The sequence below is a fragment of the Crocuta crocuta genome, unplaced genomic scaffold (assembly GCF_008692635.1).
Source record: "Crocuta crocuta isolate KB4526 unplaced genomic scaffold, BGI_CrCroc_1.0 scaffold149, whole genome shotgun sequence".
Taxonomy (NCBI): Eukaryota; Metazoa; Chordata; class Mammalia; order Carnivora; family Hyaenidae; genus Crocuta; species Crocuta crocuta.
The window spans coordinates 3,704,505-3,723,005 of NW_027551561.1; the positions used below are offsets into that span (position 1 = coordinate 3,704,505).

The 18,501-nt window shown below is 37.4% G+C and overlaps 1 protein-coding gene and 1 pseudogene across 1 annotated transcript in view; one reads left to right on the forward strand and one right to left on the reverse strand.

Moving 5' to 3' along the window:
- Positions 1 to 18,501, reverse strand: part of EFCAB5 (EF-hand calcium binding domain 5) — a 126,610-nt gene that overhangs the window by 82,285 nt on the left and 25,824 nt on the right. The window lies entirely within an intron of this gene.
- On the forward strand, positions 15,214 to 15,384 carry LOC144219727 (large ribosomal subunit protein eL39-like; annotated as a pseudogene).

Here is an 18,501-nt window from a genome sequence, read left to right on the forward strand (position 1 = left end):
CTGCTGGAAGATTAATTAGTATTTCCTTTCCTTTCCTTTCCTTTCCTTTCCTTTCCTTTCCTTTCCTTTCCTTTCCTTTCCTTTCCTCTTCCTTTCATTTCACTTTGTTTTCTTTCCTTTTCTTTTGTTTCATTTCATTTCCTTTCCTTTCCTCTTTTCTTTCTTTCTTCCTTTCTTTCTTTCCTTCCTTCCTTCTTCCTTCCTTCTTCTCTTTCTTTCTTTCTTCCTTTCTTTCTTTCCTTCTTTCCTTCCTTCCTTCTTCCTTCCTTCTTCCTTCCTTCCTTCCTTCCTTCCTTCCTTCCTTCCTTCCTTCCCTCTTCTCTNCCTTTCCTTTCCTTTCCTTTCCTCTTCCTTTCATTTCACTTTGTTTTCTTTCCTTTTCTTTTGTTTCATTTCATTTCCTTTCCTTTCCTCTTTTCTTTCTTTCTTCCTTTCTTTCTTTCCTTCCTTCCTTCTTCCTTCCTTCTTCTCTTTCTTTCTTTCTTCCTTTCTTTCTTTCCTTCTTTCCTTCCTTCCTTCTTCCTTCCTTCTTCCTTCCTTCCTTCCTTCCTTCCTTCCTTCCTTCCTTCCTTCCCTCTTCTCTTTCTCTCTTTCTCTCTCTCTCTCTCTTTCTTTCTTTCTTTCTTTCTTTCTTTCTTTCTTTCTTTCTTTCTTTCGTAGGCTCTATACCCAATATGGGGCTTGAACTCATGACCCTGAAATCAAGAGTTGCTGCTCCACTGACTGAGCCAGCCAGGTACTCCAAGTAATTTGTATTTTTTAATGTTTATTTGTGTGTGTGTGTGTGTGTGTGTGAGAGAGAGAGAGACAGACAGACAGACAGACAGAACGGGAGAGGGGCAGAGAGATAGGGAGACACAGAATCCAAAGCAGTCTCCAGGCTCTGAGCTGTCAGCACAGAGCCCGACATGGGGCTCAAACCTACCAACTGTGAGACTATGACCTGAGCTGAAGTCAGACTCTTAAAACTGACAGAACCACCCAGGTGCCCCATAAAAGTGCTAAGTTCCTCTGATGCAACTGCTAAGTAGCCAAGCTTCTACCATCCATCTCGGTTCTCCCAGTCCCTTCCTCTGCTGGCTCTCCTGTTCTTCTACCACTCTTACTCCCTCTGCTGCTTTATCTATCTCTCTCTCTCCTCTCTCTCTCTCCTTCTTTCCCTCTTTCCTCTCTCTGTACAACATTCTCCCCAATTTCTATCTTCATCCTTGCATGACTTTCTATTCCTTGTCTGTATCTTTCTTCTAGCCTTTTCTCATTCATTCAAACACTGATGCACAAAGTCAATCACTTATTCACTTATTACACAAACACATGTTAGGTGTTTATTGGGCACCTAACATAGACTCTGCCACTATAAAGCTTAGGGTCCAAAGAAGAACAAGATAAGTAAATGATAAGTACTGGGTGTCTCCAAATTCTCATGTGTGCCAATTGTTGAAAAATAGACCAACAAAACTGGGTTTTTGTCATGTTTCTGTTTGTCATGCTTCCTCTGTTTGGCTAGATCCTCCACAACCTTTAGGTCTCAGCTCAGACCTCATTTCTTTCCTCTTGTTAATAAAGAACCACACCTCGTCTGTATTTCAGGGCAACTGAACATGAGACTCCAAATATAATCAAATGAGTTTTAAATTGATTATATAACTCATGCAGGGAGTGAATAAAATTTTTCTTCTGTGGTCTGCATTATCTCATGAGGATAATCAATCAACAGCATCCAAAGCTCTTAACTTTGGGTAGTGTAGGGTAGACATAACCTACAAGCAGATTCTAAGCATAAATCCATATTTAAAATGTGGTAAAATGCAAAAATGATCACAAATTCTTCCCATTCCCGTACACATGTCTGTTTGTATGCAATGTAACTTTGCAGCTTCTCCCATTAAGAGATGAACTCTATTTCTGCATCCTTTGTGTCTGGCCATGGCCATGTGACTTGTTTTGGCTAATGGGCCATTAGCAAACATGATGCAAGCAGAAAGTTGAAAAGTGTTATTAATTATATAACAATAAAACTGGAAAAAAAGAAATGAATAAGTGCTTGAACATTGGGCCTTGCCCTTTTTAAATGAACTTAGAAGCCCTTTTGCCACCACCTCGGAAATGGGCCTGCTGGATGATGATCTAGTTACCTCCATTGCTTTTGCAAACAGCCAATGAATAGAGAAGTGATTAAAACCATCACTTGCCATCTTACTGCAATGTATGAGTGAATCCAATACCATGTGGAGGAGAGATAAGCCATAAGCCCAGCCCAAAGCTATCAACCCATAAAATCATGAGCAAATAAATGATTATTGATTTAGGCCACTAAGTTTTGAGGTATTTTGTTATGCAGCAAAAGCTAACTAATAAACCAATTTACCCATCTTAACAAGTATATTGAGATATTTTTAAAGAAAAGCAGCATAAATCTGATTTAAAAATAGAAGTAGGGGCACCTGGGCGGCTCAGTCAGTTAAGTGTTTGACTCTTGGTTTCAGCTCAGGTCTTGATCTCATGATTTCATGAGTTTGAGCCCTGTGTCTGGCTCTGTGCTGACAGCTCAGAGCTTGAAGCCTAGAGCCTGCTTCAGATTCTGTGTCTCCCACTCTCTCTGCCCTTTCCCCACTTGCACTCTCTCTCTCAAAAATAAATAAACATTAAAAATTTTTTAAATGAATCAATAACTTATCTGGCAAATCCCAGGAATTTCTGGACATCTTGGATAGTCTTACTCTAGGACCACCATACCTTATCATGCATTACGCCAGATATCCAGCTCCAGCTGGAGTGTACTTGACTCAGGAACTTCACTTCAGTCTTTTTAACATTAGGAATGTTCTATGCCACTGGAGGTAGGACCACAGATTCATTCACCATCAAGTTGTAGGGTGGGTGTTTGAAGGATATTAAAATAACATTCAAGGAGACCATGAGTTCTCAGTACATATGTACTTGAATTTCTAAGTACTTAATAATGGAATATATACATATGCAACAAAGTGTGGCTTAGAGATGGATAGGAAACTAGTAATATACATACGTTATTGTTATGCTTTAGGTTGAACAAAAGTAGAATCTATTTGATAAAGTCCTACCACACACCATCGGCTGTATTAGTCATTCACATGTTATAAAAAAACCATTTTCCTTATCTATCCACTCACTTTTGGCATAATCTGTTTTACTGGATTGATAACCTATGATACTCAATATGATTGACAAAATGATTGGTATTAATAATATCACCTGTGGGAGAAGCAGCCATGGGATTTCCTAGCTTAATATAACCATAAGAATTTGGCTCGGTAAAGAGGTGACAGCTGGTGTGGAGTATAAGCAGACAGACATCTGTCTAGGAAGTCACTGTCTCCTGGCAACCAAAGAAGATGCATATCATTCCCTTAGTCTTGCCAAGTACTAGTGACTGGTGTATTGTAAGCATGAGTTAGATATTTTGGGGTGGTTTTTTTTTTGAAACACAAAAACTAAGTACTTTGAAGTAAATCATCAAACCCTTTGCAGATACCAAATTCCAATAGAAACATACACAATGGATGTTGTCACGTGGTCTGCATAAGTTCTTTGAACACCATACAATGAGTTAATTCTCAGGGAATTACGAAGTAAAAAAATTCCTTAAATTATTAAGTAAAATAAAGAGTGGGGTCTTCTTTCTTTTTAGCTTTTACTTGGCTTGTGCATCCTTAATGCCTGAGCACTTTCCTGACTTATTTTTCTCCTTTATGTAGCTGTGGTGTAGAAAGTAATTCTATGACATAGTTTGTGGTGATTCTTTCTCTTTGTGGGTTAAATGATCCATTGTTAGTCCATAAAGCTAATAAAGAGCTGTCAAAGGGAAAATGACTAAAAGGTATCTCAAGGTCAGCACAGACCCCACAGTGATTATAAAATAAGCAAAGGATGTAGGGATCAAAGATCATTACCAAGCCAGAACCTGATAGGCATCACTATAACTGCCACACAGGAAAAGACCCAACTTTTTGCATTGAATCTTTTACATCTACTTCCTAGTTCATTTGAACTCTCATCCAGGCTCAGTACTGGTAGAGAAAAGTGCGGAATTTTACAGTATAATAGGCCCTGCTTCTCTGGAATAGTGTAAAATTCTAGCATTAATAATCTCTGTAATTTTTTAAAGCTTTTATTTGAATTCCAGTTAATTAATATACATCTCTGCAATATTCTGTTTAAAATTTTTTAATATCCTCTGTAATACTGTATAAATTATTTTTATTTTTCAAAATACGATATAGTAAAATTGACCATTTTGGTACATAGTTTTATAAATTTAAACATACATATAAATGTGTAATCACTATAATCAGGCTGTTGAAAGTTTATAATCCTATTTTAAGAGCAAATACTTTTCATTATCAATTCACAATAAGGCAGCTGTGACTTATTTTTTTTACATAGTTTATTGTCAAGTGGTTTCCATATAACACTCAGTGCTCATCCCCACAAGTGCCCTCCTCCATGCCCATTACCCCCCTTCCACTCTCCCCTACCCCTATCAGTCCTCAGTTTGTCCTCGGCATTCAAGAGTCTCTCATGGTTTGCCTCCCTCTCTCTCCCCAACTATTTTTCCCCTTCTTCTCCCCCATGGCCCTTTGTTAAGTTCCTCCTAATCCCCCTATATGTGCAAACATATGGTATCTGTCCTTCTCTGCCTGACTTATCTCACTCAGCATAACACCCTCAAGGTCCATCCATGTTGCTACACATGGCCAGATTTCATTCTTGCTCATTGCCATGTAGTATTCCATCGTATAGATGAATCACATTTTCTTGATCTGTTCGTCTGTTGATGGACACTTAGGCTCTTTCCGTGGTTTGGCTATTGCTGAGAGTGTTGCTATGAACATTNTTATGTTTTTTAAGGTTTATTTTATATGTTTGCTTTGAGGTTGGGTATTTTATGGTTTTTTGTGCAATTGTGAATGGGATCAGTTTCTTGATTTCTCTTTCTGTTGCTTCATTGTTGGTGTATAAAAATGCAACCGATTTCTGTACCTTGATTTTGTATCCTGCAACTTTGCTGAATTCATGGATCAGTTCTAGTAGGCTTCTGGTGGAGTCTGTTGGGTTTTCTATGTAAAGTATCATGTCGTCTGCGAAAAGTGAGAGTTTGACTTCTTCTTTGCCAATTCTGAAGAGGAAGTTGTGACTTATAAAACATGCAATTCCAAGCATAGGAAAATCAAGAATCAGAGGGAAAAGATACTGAAAGAAAGATGTTAAAATAAAAGAAAATATGAAGGAAACCAAAGGGACAGAAACCTAACCATATCAATTTTGCAAAATTACACACAAGGATTAAAAGTTCACTTCAACTCTTAATCTGTTCAGAAACCCTGATGAAAAGCAATAAAGGTATACTGCATATGTAAAACTTATAAACAACAGTGATATTTTGATTTTTAGTTCAGTGGCTACCACTATAAAAATTGTTCCAAATCAGTAAGGAGTGTCTTCTCTATCTATTGTTCATAAGCACCAAACAGAGAGGAATCCTTTTTACCCAGAGAAGTAGTGAGATGGAAAATTTTTTTGGATCTAGTTGAGGCAAATGAATGCTTTAACATCATCACCAGGAGATAAAGTCTTGACAAACCAAACAAAAATTTTACTTGCCTTTTTCTTGAATATAAATAAGAAAAACTCTCATTCCTAAAATAAATGGACTTCTCCACAACTCTCTAAGATGACCCAAACAATGATATAGTTTAGAGAATGTAAAAGCAAGACTGTTTTAGCTAAGGATTTCTGAATATTCTGCAGATGCTTGACACTGTCACCTGTTGACATATAGATCTTGGATTTTTGCAGAAAGAGATGAAGCCCTAATCCTGACAATCTAGGCAAAGCATCTATGATTACTTTAACTCATGAAACTCCTACAGTATTGCTCTAATGGAAACTTGGGCTCTTAGGCTCTTATCAACTTTAAATGACCCTAAATATTCAAACTCTCAATTCAGGAAGCACCAGTGGAATAAACTGTTGTGTCGTGTTATTTGCTGGCAATGGTACCTAGGCTAGCATCCAAGTGTGCCCATTACTCTTCTTATTACAGATATTGATAAATGACTAGTTTTATGTATTGACTGAGATTTACATATCCCTAACAGGAGGAAGGATTTGTCAATATATTGATTTACAGCCTTGACACTAGCTCCCAAATTTTAAGTATTTTCCATGGCAATTGATCTAAATACAAATCCAATTTATTGCTCTGCAAGAACAGATGGTGAGCAGAAATGTACTTTAAGCTATTTATTAAATTTAATGACACCACCCCTGCTGCTGTTGGAACTTTTCACTAGTACTAAAACTCCCTTAATTTGGTTTCTCTACATAATTGATTTTGAAGCTTTTTGTCAGTGTACATAATGGCCTCCTGTGAAACTTGTTTTCAATGCATTCCTAAATGTTCTGATTTAGAAGATCTGAGGAAGAAGCTGTACTTTTTACTAAGCATCTAGGTAATCCTGATTTCATTCTTAGGCAACCACACTCTGAGAAAGACTGCTTCAACTGAAAATTAAAATGCCATGTCCTTATAGAATATAAAACAAATGAAAAGTTCTGTACATATCTCTTACTTTATTCTAGAGGGATATATGTACCTAATTTCGAAAGAATTGTTATTCTAAACTTTCTGATTAGTTGCTTACCCTGTAAGAAGAATACTAAAACAATCATAAGAAATTTTAGAAATTCCTTTTATAAATTTTAAGCAATCCCTATCAAAATAACACCTTCACAGAGCTAGAACAAACAATTCTAAAATTTGTATGGAACTAGAAAAGACCCAGAAAATAGACAAGGCAATCTTGAAAAAGAAAACCAAAGCTGGAGGCATCACAATCCCGTACTTCAGGATGTACCACAAAGCTGTAATCATCAAGACATTGTGGTACTGGAACAAAAACAGACATTAAGACCAATGGAACCGAATAGAGAACCCAGAAATGGACCCATAAATGTATGGCCAACTAATCTTTGACAAAGCAAGAAAGAATATCCAATGGAAAAATGACAGTCTCTTCAGCAAATGGTGTTGTGAAAACTGGACAGCGACATGCAGACAAATGAACCTGGATCACTTTCTTACACCAAACACAAAAATAATTTCAAAATGGATAAAGAACCTAAACTTAAGGCAGGAAGCCATCAAAATCCTAAAGGAGATAGCAGTCAAAAACATCTGATCTCACCTGGGCTGCAGCAACTTCTTACTCAACACGTCTCTGGAGACAAGGGAAACAAAAACACAAATGAACTATTGGGACCTCATCAAAATAAAAAGCCTCTGCACAGTGAAGGAAACAATCAGCAAAACTAAAAGGCAACCGATGGAATAGGAGAAGATATATGCAAATGACATCAGATTAAGGGTTGGTATCCAAAATCTATAAAAAAAATTATCAAACTCCACCCAAAATAAATAATCCAGTGAAGAAATGGGCAAAAGACATGAATAGACACTTCTCCAAAGAAGACATATAGATGGCCAACCAACTCAACAGCATTCATCATCAGGGAAATACAAACCAAACTACAATGAGATACTACCTCACATCTGTCAGAATTGCTAACATTAACAACTCATGAAATGACAAATGTTGGCGAGGATGAGGAGAAAGGGGAACCTTCTTGCACTGCTCGTGGGACTGCAAACTGATGCAGGCACTCTGGAAAACATTATGGGGTTTCCTCAAAAAGTTAAAAATAGAACTACCCTGGAGAGGAGGCAAGATGGCGGAGAAGTAGGGAGCTCCGTATATTCACTTGCCCCATCTCTCAAATGGAGAAGGCCTGAAGCCATAGGAACCCTTACAGAATCCAGGAGTTTGGGAGGAAAAGAAGACAGAGTCCACTGAGAAAACCTGATAGCGTGAGTGCGACCTGGGGAAGATAAAATCGGCCAGGACTGGGACCAGAGACACAGAGGGAGGGGGGATCCCCCTTTGCAGGGAGCCACGATGAATCTAGGGGAAAAAAAAGAAACAGTGGCTGAAACTGCTCAAGACACTGTCCCTGTCCCTGGAGAAGAGAAAAACCTCCGCTTGGGACACAGAGGAATCCGGTTTCCTGCTGTCCAGCTGACCCTAGGCAAACACACTCGTCCCAGGTGACCCCAGGAGAAACTGCAACTCGCTCGCAAGCTTGACCTGGAGGGGACGCAAGCAGCGCCTGAAGACGCACCTTTGTCCTTCTGGCTCAGCTGGATCCCCAGGGGGAATGCAAGAGGCTCGAAACTGCTCTGAGGGACTCGCCTGCGAGTTTATATTTCAGGTAATTTCAATTGGGCGCCTGGACTGAGATCTGGAAACGAGGCCTGGCTTGGGATATAGAGCACGGCCCACTTTGGCTATGCCCCCGGCACAGGGAGATCACACCCAAAAGAGTGAGTTGCAACACTTTGTTCAAGAAGGAACTGGGGCGCCACCACTTTTCTCCCCACAAGCACCAAGACAGGACCCCTGCAGGACGCACTGGACCAAACCACGCCCATCCCCGCTAGAGAGCTGCCATTTTTTTTTTTTTTTAAACCAGAGCCAGGGCAAGACCAACATGGATGCACTGCCCTGACTAATTCTGGTAACTGGCTTGCTTAAACAATCACATTTAATTCATTCTCTAGATGTAAATTCTACACCTCCACCGCTACGTTTTTATCTCTATCTCTCTGGAGTAATCAGACTATATGGTTTCTGAGTAGCATTATCGTCGTTTCTTTCACCTCCTCTCCAACCATATTCCCCTCTTTCTCTCTCTGAATTAAGCTTCTTAGTCTTTCTGCCTGCTCATTTCATTTCCAATTTCACTTCCTCCCGGCCCTGTCATTTCTCTCTTTGTATATGCTCTTCCATCAGCACGGCATACACCCTGCTCTTTATTTGTAGCTGGGAATCCTGGTTCTATGATTTAGACTGTCCTTTGTCTATTGGGTTTTTTCTTTTTTATGAATTTTTATTTTTATTATTTGTCTTCCCTCCTTTTTTTTTTTTTGTATGTGTCCCTTCCTTTTTTTCTTTTTCTTTTTCCTTTCAGTTTGCGTGTTTGTTGGATTTGTCTGTGCGTTTGTGTGCCTTTGTTCCCTGTGTGTTTGTCTGTCTGTTTTCTTCTCCAGGGCTACCTCAAGAAACAAGCCAAAGTACACATGGCAGAGGGTCCCAAATACCACTACAAGTAGGAAAATAAAATAACCAAGGTCTCAACAAGNCCTGGTTCTATGATTTAGACTGTCCTTTGTCTATTGGGTTTTTTCTTTTTTATGAATTTTTATTTTTATTATTTGTCTTCCCTCCTTTTTTTTTTTTTGTATGTGTCCCTTCCTTTTTTTCTTTTTCTTTTTCCTTTCAGTTTGCGTGTTTGTTGGATTTGTCTGTGCGTTTGTGTGCCTTTGTTCCCTGTGTGTTTGTCTGTCTGTTTTCTTCTCCAGGGCTACCTCAAGAAACAAGCCAAAGTACACATGGCAGAGGGTCCCAAATACCACTACAAGTAGGAAAATAAAATAACCAAGGTCTCAACAAGAGAGACCAAGAGACACCATTCAAAGAACACTTTCTGAATGGACAGGCCCTGGACAAAGAGAATTCTTTGGTACAGCACCACTCACAGGTGCAGAGTGCATAACAAGCTTTTAAAACTAACAAGAGATAGAAAGCTAACCAAAATGACGAAACGGAAGAGCTCTCCTCCAAAGAAATTCCAGGAAGCACTGACAGCTAAAGAACTGATGAAAACAGATATAAGAAAAATAACTGAACAAGAATTTAGAACAATAGTCATAAAATTAATTGCTGGGCTTGAAAAATGCATGGAAGACATCAGAGAAACTATTGCTACAAAGATTATGGAGCTTAAAAATAGTTGTGATGAATGAAAAAAATGCTACAAATGAGATGCAAAATAAAATGGAGGCATCCAATGCAAGGATTGAAGAGGCAGAAAGGAGAATAAGTGATTTAGAAGACACAGTTATAGAAAAAGAGGAAGCTGAGAAAAAGAGAGATAAACTGATCCAGGAACACAAAAGGAGAGTTCGAGAGCTCAGCGATACAATCAAAGGGAATAATATCCGTATCATAGGAATTCCAGAAGAGGAAGAGAGAGGGAAAGGCGCTGAAGGAGCACTTGAACAAATTATAGCAAGAACTTCCACCATCTGGGGAAGGAAACAGACATTGAAATCCAAGAGGCACCGAGAATCCCCTCAGACGCAACTTGAATCGATCTTCTGCATGACATATCATAGTGAAACTGGCAAAATATAAGGACAAAGAGAGAATTCTGAAAGCAGCTAGGGAGAAAAGAGCCCTAACANTGGATAGATCAACTCGACAGAAAATCATTAAAGAAGCAATGGACTTGAATGACACACTGGACCAGGTGGATCTGACAGATATATTTAGAACTCTACATCCTGAGGCCATGGAATTCAGTTTCTTCTCAAGTGCCCATGGCACATTCTCCAATATAGATCACATACTGGGACATAAAGCAGCCCTCAATAAATAGAAAAGAATTGAGATCATACCATGCACACGTGCAGATCACAATGCTTTGAAACTTGAAACCAATCACAGGAAGAAGTCTGGAAAACCTCCAAAAACATGGAGGTTAAAGAACACCCTACTAAAGAATGAATGGGCCAATCAGCCAATTAGCGAAGAAATTTAAACATATATGGAATTAAATGACAGTAAAAATACAACAATCCAAATTCTATGGGATGCGGCAAAGGCAGTCCTAAGAGGAAAGTACATTGCACTCCAGGTCTATTTCAAGAAATTAGAAAAAGCGCAAGTAGAAAATCTAAAAGTGCACCTAAAGGAACCAGAGGGAGAGTAACAAGAGCACTCCAAACCTAGTAGGAGAAAAGAAATAATAAAAATCAGGGCAGAAATAAACAATATAGAATAATTTTAAAAAACTAGTGGAACAGATCAATGAAACCAAGAATTTTTTGAAAAAATAAACAAAATTGTCAAACCTCTAGCTTTTCAAAAAGAAAAGAGAGAGCACTCAAATAGACAAAATCATGAATGAAAATGGACTTACTACAACCAAACCCTCAGAAATACAAGCAATTATCAGGGAATACTATGAAAAATGATATGCCAACAAATTGGACAACTTAGAAGAAATGGACAAATTCCTAAACACACACTCACTACCAAAATTCACACAGGAAGAGATAGAAAATCTGAGCAGACCCATAACTAGTGAAGAAATTGAATCAGTTATCAAAAATCTCCTAAGAAATAAGAGCCCAGGGCTAGGTGGCTTCCCTGGGGAATTCTACCAGACATTTAAAAGAGCAAACCCATTCTTCTCAAGCTATTCCAAAGAATAGAAATAGAAGGAAAACTTCCAGACTCATTTTATGAAGCCAGCATCACTTTGATTCCCAACCCAGACAGAGACCCAGCAAAAAAAGAAAACTACAGGCCAATATCCTTGATGAATACAGATGCAAAAATCCTCAACAAGATACTTGCCAAATCGAATTCCACAGCACATAAAAAAAATTATCCACCATGATGAACTGGGATTCATTCCTGGGCTACAGGGCTGGTTCAATGTTCGCAAATCAATCAATGTGATACATCACATTAACAAAAGAAAAGATAAAAATCATATGATCCTGTTGATAGATGCAGATAAAGCATTTGACAAAATACAGCATCCCTTCTTAATAAAGACCCTTGAGAAAGTCGGGATAGAAGGAACTTAGTTAAACATCATAAAAGCCATCAGCTAAAATCATCCTCAATGGGGAAAAACTGAGTGCTTTCCCCCTGAAATCAGTAAGACGACAGCGATGTCCACTCTCACCACTGTTGTTTAACATAGTGCTGGAAGTCCTAGCATCAGTAATCAGACAACAAAAGGAAATAAAAAGCACCAGAATTGACAAAGAAGAAGTCAATCTTTCACTTCTCACAGACGACATGATACTCTATATAGAAAACCCAACAGACTCCACCAGAAACCTACTAGAACTGATCCATGAATTCAGCAAAGTTGCAGGATACAAAATCAACANTAAAGTATGGAAAGAGTCCAAATGTCCATAGACGGATGAATGGATAAAGAAGATGTGGTATATATATGCAATGGAGTATTATTCAGTAATCAAAAAGAATGAAATCTCATCTTTTGCAACTACGTGGATAGAACTAGAGGGTATTATGCTAAGTGAAACTAGTCAGAGAAAGACAAACATCATGAGACTTCTCTCATATGAGGAATTTAAGATACAAAACAGATGAACATAAGGGAATAATATAAAAATAATATAAAAACAGGGAGGGAGACAACACGTAAGAGACTCTTAAATATAGAGAACAGAGGATTGCTGGAGGGGTTGTGGGAGGGGGGATAGGCTAAATGGGTAAGGGACATTAAGGAATCTATTCCTGAAAATATTGTTTCACTATATGCTAACTTGGATGTAAATTTAAAAATAAATTATTAAAAAAATATATATATATAGGGACACCTGGGTGGCTCAGTTAGTTAGGCAACTGACTTCAGCTCAGGTCATGTTCCTGCAGTCTGTGAGTTCGAGCCCCACGTTGGGCTCTGTGCTGATAGCTCAGAGCTTAGAGCCTGCTTTGGATTCTGTGTCTCCCTCTCTCTCTGCCCCTCCCGTGCTCGCTCTCTCTCTCAAAATTAAANAATATAAAAATAATATAAAAACAGGGAGGGAGACAACACGTAAGAGACTCTTAAATATAGAGAACAGAGGATTGCTGGAGGGGTTGTGGGAGGGGGGATAGGCTAAATGGGTAAGGGACATTAAGGAATCTATTCCTGAAAATATTGTTTCACTATATGCTAACTTGGATGTAAATTTAAAAATAAATTATTAAAAAAATATATATATATAGGGACACCTGGGTGGCTCAGTTAGTTAGGCAACTGACTTCAGCTCAGGTCATGTTCCTGCAGTCTGTGAGTTCGAGCCCCACGTTGGGCTCTGTGCTGATAGCTCAGAGCTTAGAGCCTGCTTTGGATTCTGTGTCTCCCTCTCTCTCTGCCCCTCCCGTGCTCGCTCTCTCTCTCAAAATTAAACATTTAAAAAATTTTTTAAAATAAATAAATAATAAATAAATAAATATAAATTTTAGTATAAGTATTCATGCGAGAAGACATTCAGGAGGAGAATCAGAAGTGTCTTATTTGTTTTTGTTTGTTGTTGTTGTTGTTATTGTTGTTTGTTTTTAGATCTGGAAGAGACCTAGATGTTATCTAGACCAGGGGTCAGCAAATCAAGTGTAGGGCCTAAATCTGGTCTGCTGCCTCGCACTGTTCCACTCAAAAGCTAAGATGGGCAGTTGCATTTTAAAAAAGCTTTTAAAAATCAAAATAAGAATAATGTGTTGTTGCATGGTAGGAAATCTATGAAATTCACATTTATTATTCATAAAAAAAGTTTTCTTGGAACACAGCCATGCTTATTCATTTATCCATTGTGTAGAGCTACTTTTGTACTACAACAGCAAAATCGAGTAGTTGTGACTCAATTCCACACACTTGTGACTTTTTCCAGGCAAAAAGCTTTTAATTTTTATGTCATCAAATTTATAATTTCACAATTTTGAGTCATGGTGAAAAAGGTTTTTCTCTGGTAATAAAGGAATTTAACCCCTGGTTTCTTCTAGCTTTTGTATGACTTCATTTTTCACATACATGTACTTAGTAGGATATATTCAATGGACAAAAAAGCTGCAAATAAATCTAAAACCTCATTTGGTAGGGGCACCTGGGTGGCTCAGTCGGTTAAGTGCCCAACTTCAGCTCAGGTCATGATCTCATGGCAGGAGCCTGCTTCAGATTCTGTGTCTCCCTCTCTCTCTGCCTTTACCCCACTCTCACTCTGTCTCTCTCTCTCAAAAATAAATAATAAACATTAAAAGAAATTTAACATCATTTAGTAGCTCTATTACTAGTAGGATTGTTAGTATTATTATTTTGGAGCTATCTTACATAAATTGTAGGATAAGACAACTAATTTTGTCAATGTTGTTAGGAGCCAAGATTTTTAGTAAGGAAAAAAGATAGTTACAAATATAAACTCAAAGATAGGTAAAGAACCTGCATCATTATATCTGATATGAAATTATCAATATTTACTCATTATTTTAAAAAATTATACCTTTTAGTCCTAAAAGAGCCTAAAGCAATGATAATACAATATTTATGAGAATTCCTAGCTCTCAGATGAGTGATTCCCATTAAAAGGAACTAAGAATTCTTTTTAAAAAAATGCATGAAGCTTTCAAAGACTAAAAGAGTAATGTTGGATGAACACAGGAGCCAAAGTTGGGTCAAACTGAGGATCAAAAAGAAAAAGTAACCTTTGGGGCTCCTGAGTGGCCCAGTCAGTTAAGCATCTGACTTTGGCTCAGGTCCGTGAGTTCAAGGTCCACATGGTGGTCTCTGTGCTGACAGCTCAGAGCCTGGAGCCAGCTTCAACTTCTATCTCTCCTTCTCTCTCTGCCCCTCCCCCTCTTGCAGTCTGTCTCTCTCTGTCTCTGTCTCAAAAATAAATAAGCATTTAAAAAAAGAAAAAAAGAAAAAGTAACTATAATAGATTAAAATACATTGAATATACATTAAAATCAATGTGTCCATTATGATACTTAAAAGGAACTCTTACCCCAAAAGGGAAAAAAACCTTTCATTTCTTGCCCCTCCAAGTGACTATTGATAGATAAATAGGTAGACACATAGATATCTAGAGATATAATATACAATACTTTGAATCCGTAATTTAAAGGAAAGAATGAAACATTAGTTTTGTCTTACTAATAGGAAGCATATTTCAATGTAACCAAATACACAGCAATCAAATGTGACTTATTTTAGGAATTCCAATGGCTCAAAATTAGGACGTCTAATAATAGAATCCATCATTAACCAGTCTAGGGTGAAAATCAAATGATCATCTTCACAGGTGTTGGGAAAGTGTTTGACAAAATTAACAATCATTCTTGAGCTTTAAAAATCACTCTATAAAGGAATTAGAAAGAGAAGAACAATCAAAACCCAAACCAAGCAAAAGGAAGGAAACAATAAGGATTAGAGCAGAAATAAATAACATAGAAGCTTTAAAAAAAAAAAAAAAAGAACAGCTTTCCTTTTCTCTGCCATAATGGTGTGTGCAGTTGAGTGTTCCTTGCCATGTCTTCTTACAAGACTTTCAAGATCAAGCAATTCTTGGCCAAGAAACAAAAGTAGAACCAACCCATTCTTCAGTGGAATCAAATGAAAACTAGTAATAAAATCATGTACAACTTCAAGAGGAAGCATTGGAGAAGAACCAAGTTAGGGACTATAAGGGATCACACATGAGATGGCACACATATTTATGCTGCATGCAGGCCATGTGCTTGTATCCCCAGGACTCGGACAACATTACTGCTACCTATACAATAGACATGTTTTATCAGGGAAATGATTTTTCTCTCTTACTATGCTTCTGCATCAGTAGGTTGGTTCTTAATAAATATATGAGACATTTTGCTTGAAAAAATAAATGAATTTTTAAAATTTAAAAACAATAGAACAGGTGAAACAAGGAGCTGTTTCTTTGAATAGGTCAATAAAATTGGGGGTGGGGGGAGGAGTTAAGATGGCAGAGAGATATGGAAATCCTGAACTTGTGCTGGAAATGCAGTTAGATCAACACCAAACCATTTTGAACACCTAGGATATTGACCAGGGGATTAACTCAACAATCTGCATAACTTGAGCCATAGAACTTGGCAGGTACAAGGTACAGAGAGGTAAATTGTGGGAGAGAAAAGCTTTTGAGTGTAGGGAGCTGTTTTTTTGCAGAGAGAGAGAGCAGATAGAGAAAGAGAATTGGAGGGAGTGCAGCACATCAGAGTCATTCAGGAAAAGCACTCCCCTCAAAAGTAGCTGGAGAGAAAGAGTGAAAACCTTCACAGGGGACTGAACAAGAAATCTTTCCCCAAAACCATTGATGGGGAGAAAAGAGAAGGTTTGTACCAAAGTCATAAACAAGACAAGGATGCCCATATCATCACTGTTATTTAACATTGTATTGGAAGTAACAGCCAATATAACAAGGTAAAAGGAAGATATTGCAAGTATAAAAATTGGAAAAGAAGGAAAACTCCTATTATTTGCAGATAATATGATTGCCTCGCTAGAAAACCCAAATAATCAACTAAAATTTTTCTATAAACAGTTATACCCAGTAAGGTAGGAGAATGCAAAAATATACAAAATTAATAGGTATAGATAGAAACTACATATAGATAGACACTGTAATAAAACAAGAAATTCCCATTTACAATGGGAATAAAAAATAATTAAATAACTAGTAATAAATTTAACAAGAGATGTAAGCTTAAATGAAAAAAAGAACAAAACTTTAAGACAACAATGATGAATACAAAATAAGATGAGCAAATGAAAAGATAGGTGTTCTCAGAAACATACGTCATTATTAAAGATGTTGATTTTCCCTAAGTTAATTTAAACATTTCAATAAACATTCCCATAAGGTTTGTTTTGTTGTTCTTTTTTTTTTTTTTTAAGTAGGTGAATCAATCCTAAAGTTCACATTAAAAAGTAAAAACACTAGAATAAAAGACTAGTAAATAATAAGGACCAACACAGTCAGATTTATTAAAATTCAGATCTTCTTTGACTTATAGGGTTTTGGCTGCCATCATAAATTGAAAATATCCTAAGCTAAAAATGCATTTAATACACCTAACCTACCCACCATCACAGCTTAGCCTAAGCCCACTTTAAATGTGCTCAGAACACTTACATTAGTCTACAGTTGGACAAAATCATCTAACACAAAACTTATTTTATTTTTTTAGAAATTTTTAATAGCTTATTTATTTTTGAGACAGAGACAGAGCATGAGTGGGGGAGGGGCAGAGAGAGAGGGAGACACAGAACCTGAAACAGGCTCCAGGCTCTTAGCTGTCACCACAAAACCTGATGCGGGGCTCAAACCCACAAACCGCGACATCATGACCTGAGCCAAAGTGGGACGCTTAACCGACTGAGCCACCCAGGTGCCCCATAAAACCCATTATATAAAGTGTTGAATATCTTGGGGCACCTGAGTGACTCAGTCAGTTGGGTGTCCAACTCTTGGTTTCAGTTCAGGTCATGATCTTGTGGTTCGTGAGTTCAAGCCCTGCACCATCAGTGCAGAGCCTGCTTAGGATTCTTTCTCTCTCCCTCCCTCTTTCTGCTCCTCCCCTGCTCATGCTGTCTCTCTCTCCCAAAATAAATAAACTTTAAAAAAAGTATTGAATATCTCATGCAATTGATTGAATACTGTGCTGAAAGTAACAGAATGGTTGTATGGGTACAAAATGGTTGTAAGTGTATGTAAGTAATGCATATCATGTACTGTATGTAAGTGTATGATATGTGTGTGTAATGTATGTTAAGTGTATGATTATATATGTATGTAATTTTATGTAAGTGCATGATATCATGAAAGTATCATGGTTACATGGGTTTGGGAGTTGTGGCTCACTGCTATTTACCAACATCATGAGAAAGCATCATACTGCATATTGCTAGCTACAAGTATGGTTTCTACTGAATACACACTACTTTTGCACCATTGTAAAGTCAAAAGATCCTAAGCGTAAGTTGGGGGCTGTCTGTATACTTAAAAGTCTCAGTGATTTGAGCAGTGTGCTATGGTGCATGAACAAGGGGATAGTCAGAGGAATAGGATAGAAAGATCCAGAAATACACTCCAAAATATACAGGGTTTTAGTAAATAAAGCTTCATCTCAGAACAGTGGGGTAAAATATATTATTTGACAATAGTTGTTGGTATCACTACGTAACCATTTGGAAAAGGAAAAAGTTAGATTCATATCTTACATCTTATATTAGGATAAATTCCATATGGATCAATACCTAAAATGGAAATTAAAATATTAAAACTCCAGAAGATAACATGGGAGGATTCTTTTAATATCTTGAAATGTAACAATGACTCTAAGCCATAAAATGGAGGTAAATAAATTCAACCACATAGAAATAAAATCTTCTGCATGACAAAAGATAAATGAAAAACAGAAGAAAATACTTGTAACTCAGTCAGATGCTCTTATATAAAAAGAAGAAAATTTAGAATCCAAGTTTGCATTTGCTTCTGTATGTATAAAGAAAAAGGAAAAAATCCACTAAAAATGAAGAACACTGGTTATTTATGGCAGAGGTGGAGTATTGGGTAGAAGGAGAATAAGAATGGGTGATAAACTTTTCACTGTATAACTCTTAACACATTTTGACTTTGAACTGTAAATATGCTGCCTAACTGAAAAAAAATTTATTAAGAAGTCCCTGCTCTCACATAGCTTACTTTCCAGTGCAGGCAGACAGATGATAAACAAATAAATATATACTATGGATCATAGTAAGATAACTAAATCCACAAATGCAAGGAATTTATTT